This window comes from Pinus tabuliformis, chromosome X, assembly GCF_031772625.1.
Source record: "Pinus tabuliformis cultivar Carrire ecotype Pingquan chromosome X, CPIR1, whole genome shotgun sequence".
In the NCBI taxonomy this organism is placed as follows: domain Eukaryota; kingdom Viridiplantae; phylum Streptophyta; class Pinopsida; order Pinales; family Pinaceae; genus Pinus; species Pinus tabuliformis.
In genome coordinates, this window is record NC_142308.1 from 1,097,998,908 (window position 1) to 1,098,005,090 (window position 6,183).

At 38.3% G+C, this 6,183-nt stretch overlaps 1 pseudogene; it reads left to right on the forward strand.

Moving 5' to 3' along the window:
• The first annotated feature begins 897 nt into the window (after window positions 1-897).
• On the forward strand, window positions 898-3,122 carry LOC149143655 (trans-cinnamate:CoA ligase, peroxisomal pseudogene; annotated as a pseudogene).
• Window positions 3,123-6,183: the final 3,061 nt, after the last annotated feature.

Below are 6,183 nucleotides of genomic sequence, written 5' to 3' on the forward strand. Positions count from 1 at the left end.
TAAATAATGCATTGCATTACATAACCTTTTGCATTATCACTTGTATATTAAAATGCAGAGTGTTTTTTTGGAAATTTATGCCTTTAAAAAAATATGTAATGAAATTATTGTAAGTAAACATTGTTGCAATACCATAACTTATTAATATTATATTTCTCCTGTTTGGGGCGTACGTAAGAAGGTCCTCGCCTCCCATTAGAACACGGCGAAAAATTATTGTAAGTAAACATTGTTGCAATACCATAACTTATTAATATTATATTTCTCCTGTTTGGGGCGTACGTAAGAAGGTCCTCGCCTCCCATTAGAACACGGCGAAAAATTACTGCCAGTTATTCCACGGTCTTCGTCCTTATCGATTTAAAAGCGTTCGATAAGGACGTCCCCTGAATGGGTTGAACTAGTGATCAACTGATAGCTACAATTTACGTGCGTGTCTTTCTTGTTTTTTAACTCTCGCTTGAATTCGAACGTGGCAATTTTAGCAATTTTAAGGTGAGAAGTTAACGGGTTTGTGGCCGTCGCAGAATGGACATAGTTAAAAATGTCATCAATTTATCAAATTCAGACAGACAGACAGACAGACAGACAGATAGAATGAATTATAATTATAATTATAATTATAATGACAAAAAAAATATGTGACGGATCTGCCAAGCATTCCGTGTCAGCAACAATAACTATTTCAGTCATATGTTACAAAGGGTGGCTGCAGAACAAACCCTAACATAATTAGTCTCCATTCAAAGCTTGCCGGAAGAATGATCCTCGTGGCTGTGTGCTTTGACTAAACGATAAATGGCGTGCATAGAAAGATCTTCTCTTCATCTGAGAATGAATGAGTTTCCTATATAAATATCTCCATTTCGATCCAGTCTTGTCACAAGTTCTGTTTGCAATACGTCTCGTTCTTGAATTCTCTTCTCTGCTCTATTGATCCATTTCGACGTGATCAAGGAGTTGATGATTGTAGCTCTCTAGTATTCTCTCCTCTGTTCTTTATTATCATTACTTGTTGATAATATAAAAAAAGAGGTTGTTGAATCCGAAGCGGTGAATCAGAAAGAGGGAATGGAGAATCAGGGGAAATGCGCAGCGAATTATGTGCCTCTCTCACCGTTGAGCTTTCTTCACAGAGCGGCAACGGTGTATGCAAATCGGACGTCCACAATCTACGATCAAGGTGGTGTTCGCTTTACATGGGCTGACACCTTGCAACGTTGCACACGTGTGGCATCGTCTCTTGTCAATCGTTTCAAAATACGGAAAGGCGAGGTCGTCTCCGTTCTGGCACCCAATGTTCCTGCTCTTTACGAGTCGCATTTCGCCGTCCCCATGGCCGGCGCTGTTCTCAACGCAATAAACACTCGCCTCGACGCTCGCAACGTTGCCACCATTCTCGCTCACTCCCAAGCGAAGCTTTTGCTGGTGGACTACCAACTGCTTTCTCTCGCCAAGGACGCCCTCTCTCTCCTCGAATCGCCTCTCCTCACTCCTCGTCTGATCCTCATACATGATCATGACGACGGCCTTGCTGCTGCTCATGTTGCTGGACTATGTAACCAAGTTGGTGTGGTAATCAGCGGCACTTACGAGGAATTGGTTCGAGGTGGAGATCCGCGATTCAATCCAGTAAAGCCTGCAGACGAGTGGGAGTCGATCTGCCTCAACTACACATCGGGAACGACATCAGCACCGAAAGGAGTGTTGTACAGCCACAGAGGAGCATACCTGAGCAGCATGTCTATGCTACTGCTGTGGGAAATGGGGAGAGAGCCAGTTTACCTGTGGACGCTTCCCATGTTCCACTGCAATGGTTGGACGTTCACATGGGCAATCGCAGCACGAGGCGGAACCAACGTCTGCATTCGCAATACCTCCGCAGATGAGATATACGGAGCCATAAATCATCATCACGTCACTCATTTGTGCTGTGCGCCTATTGTCTTCAACATCCTCCTCGACCACCCAAATCCGCCGCCCCTGCACGGAAAGGTTCACGTTCTTACAGGAGGGGCGCCTCCTGCTCCCACAATTCTAAGTAAAGTGGAAGACATGGGCTTCCTCGTAACGCATGCGTACGGCCTCACCGAAGCCACCGGGCCTGCTCTCGCCTGCGAGTGGAAGAGCGAATGGGACGATGCTCAACTAACCCCAGCCCAACGAGGTGTGCTCAAAGGGCGGCAAGGAGTGGGTGTGTTGAGCCTTGACCAGGTCGACGTGAAGAACCCAGTGACGATGGCCAGTGTGCCGCGGGATGGAGAGAGTATGGGCGAGATAATGTTGAGAGGCAGCAGCATCATGAAGGGGTATCTCCACGATCCAAAGAGCACCGCCGAGGCGTTTGCTGGTGGGTGGTTCCACACTGGCGACGTTGGCGTTGTCCATCCGGACGGGTATGTGGAGATAAAGGACCGTTCAAAGGACGTCATAATCTCCGGTGGAGAAAACATCAGCAGTGTGGAGGTCGAATCCGTTCTGTACACCCACCCTGCTGTTTCCGAGGCGGCCGTGGTTGCCATGCCCCACCCCCGGTGGGGCGAGACGCCCTGCGCTTTTATAAAGACGAAGGACAACGATGGAAGCATCATAAAAGAAGAAGAGATTGTCTCGTTCTGCAGAGAGAAGCTGCCGCATTACATGGTTCCCAAAGTTGTCGTCTTCACGGATCTGCCCAAGACTGGCACCGGCAAAATACAGAAGAACCTGCTGAGAGAGAGAGCGAAACACCTCCCGCGCCTCCCAACTTCAACAGCGGCACCGCCTACCCGAACTCTCCGGAAGAAAGCAACACCATCGAAACAACAAAATCGAGCACGGCATGACAATGATGTGCACGGGCAGTTCAACATTGCCCTATCCCGTCTTTAGTTAGAGAAATCTCAGCAGGCCCTGCTATATACTCAGGCATCCACAGTGATAATGTTTAGCTTTTTAACAATGTTGGAGGTATATTACCAATATTAAAAGATCTTTATATATCATAATTAGGCGGATAGGTCTTCTTATGCATCAACAATTGTCAACACTTTTAACCTGAACCGTTTGATCAAGTTTGACAGTTTCAACCGTTGATTTGAAGTTCACTGCTTTTTCCAAATATATGAGTTGCTTTCTTTTCACCTCGAGTTCTGCTATGCATTGAACCTGGCCCTTTGAGTTGCATTAATGCTTTTTCCAATTCTTTTGTCTCTTGAAGATATTTTCACTGTGGAAGATATTTTCACTGCTTTTTCCTTGACAATTGTTGTGGCTGTTTTTGGCCAACACTGAGCTTCATCTACCATCACCTTACAAATTCTCATGAGAAACTTCACACAGGAGATACTCTGTCCCCTGCAATCCTCATAGCCATTCAAAGTGCATCAGTCTACGCGTTTCCTTCTCCCCAACACCACTAATTGGGGTAAGTTCTCTTGGCTCCCCTACTTCCACATACCAAACACTCGCGCATTCTGTAACGTTCATGTCGCATTCAATATTTTTAATTTATAATCTGTAGAAATCCTTTCATGTTAAATCCTTTAGTCTTGTTTACCGTATTGTAATTGGCGACAGAGGCGTTCTCTTGGCTCCCCTACTTCCACATACCAAACACTCGCGCATTCTGTAACGTTCATGTCGCATTCAATATTTTTAATTTATAATCTGTAGAAATCCTTTCATGTTAAATCCTTTCGTATTGTTTACCGTATTGTAATTGGCGACAGAGGCGTTCTCTTGGCTCCCCTACTTCCACATACCAAACACTCGCGCATTCTGTAACGTTCATGTCGCATTCAATATTTTTAATTTATAATCTGTAGAAATCCTTTCATGTTAAATAGTTGCTATATAGTATCAAAATCTAGCGGTTTTAGATTTGGTCAATGGGATCTGTATGGAGAGTACTTATGTGCACGAGATTTGGGTCGGGGTCTACTAGCTCAGATGTATAGATATATTGAATAGACAACTCTTGTCATGCCTCTTGCGCTATTAGATACCTCTAAACTCAGAAATATTTATATGATTCGGATGGTTTAAATATCATTAGTTATGTTCGTCATGTTGTTATAGTTGTTTTTTTCGTTTATTATAAACAATATATTATTCCTTTTTAAATGGTCCAAATTTCATATATTTTTTTTGTTTTCTGTAGAAACTATCTAAACTGTAGAGCGGGCATCAAATTCTTCAATATATTGTGCTTTCCAGAAAGGCAGAACGCCATATTTATAGTTATTAGATACCTCTAAACTCAGAAATATTTATATGGTTCGGATGGTTTAAATATCATTAATTATGGTCGTCATGTTGTTATAGTTGTTTTTTTCGTTTATTATAAACAATATATTATTCCTTTTTAAATGGTCCAAATTTCATATATTTTTTTAGTTTTTTGTAGAAATATTTCTAAACTCAGAAATATTTATATGATTCTGATGGTTTAAATATCATTAGTTATGGTCGTCATGTATGATGTTGTTATAGTTGTTTTTTTCGTTTATTATAAACAATATATTATTCCTTTTTAAATGGTCCAAATTTCATATATTTTTTTAGTTTTCTGTAGAAACTATCTAAACTATAGAGCGGGCATCAAATTCTTCAATATATTGTGCTTTCCAGAAAGGCAGAACGCCATATTTATAGCGGTATCGATGCCCGATTGTGTGATTTGTGAGAATGGAATGTGTAAAACCCGCGGAGTTGACCAATTAATTGTAAAAGAGTTGTTTAATGATTTGCAAACCAATATGATAATTAAAAATTAGAAAGATGTGATTTTTTCTTTTCCTTTATGAGTTTTTAATTATTCATAATAAATCATAGAAATCATTCCCATTTCCATATATCTTATCTTCATTTGGTAATACTTTGAATTATATTTAAATTTAAATGGGTGATCTTTTTTAAGAAGGGAGATAAACGCCATCAATTGAATTTATGCATTTTCCGCCGGGTCAAACTTAGTTGGTCATGGTTGTGTTGGATGATTAGGGGAAAAGCCTGGAGTTGTTTTATAACGAGAGAGAGGGGTTAATATAACAATTACATGTGACGTGCTAGTGGTGTACCTCGTGCCCAACGTCCACACAATGGTGATGTGCGGTTTAGTGTTTAAGTTACCATCATCAGAAGCATCCACGTGACTAGACCTACCAGGTCCTTCGCATGTTTTACTTGTTTAACTTCCAAACCATAGCATATAAGAAAATTATAACGAGATTTTGTTATTGATTTTAATGGAAAACATAGAAAAATGAAAAGTGATATTGGATTTGATTAAATTATTTGTAGGGACATTCGAAAATTATAACGAGATTTTGTTAGTTTTTTTACTGGAAAATTTAGAAACATGAAAAGTAATATTGGATCTTGTTAAATGGTTTGTACGAACAATTTATATACAACCATATCTTACATTTCGTTTGATTAATTTTATTTCTACTTATTGAAATTATAAAAGATTTGTTAATTATCTCATGAATTTTATTTCGATTTATTATAATTCTAAGAAAGTCGTTAATTATTTTAGTGTGGACAATATTTACCTGGTATAAGTGTTTGATATTTTAAAAATGAAATCTAACCATACAATTTCGAAATTGGGATTTAATTTAAATAAGCGGATTCCACTTTTTTTAAACTTTGAAATATTTAGATTAGGAAAATTATAGATCTCAAACTTATAATTTGAGCAAATACATAATTAGAAAAATCTAACAAAACTTAAAAAAAAACTATTACTTATTTCTAACAATTTCAAAAATAGTGAGTAATGACTCTTAAAATGTATCAGAATTTGAGAAAATTATAACGAGATTTTGTTATTGATTTTAATGGAAAACATAGAAAAATGAAAAGTGATATTGGATCTGATTAAATTATTTGTAAGGACATTTGAAATTTTTAACGAGATTTTGTTAGTTTTTTTACTGGAAAATTTAGAAACATGAAAAGTAATATTGGATCTTGTTAAATGGTTTGTACGAACAATTTATATACAACCATATCTTACATTTCGTTTGATTAATTTTATTTCTACTTATTGAAATTATAAAAGATTTGTTAATTATCTCATGAATTTTATTTCGATTTATTATAATTCTAAGAAAGTCGTTAATTATTTTAGTGTGGACAATATTTACTTTGTTTAAGTGTTTGATATTTTAAAAATGAAATCCAACCATACAATTT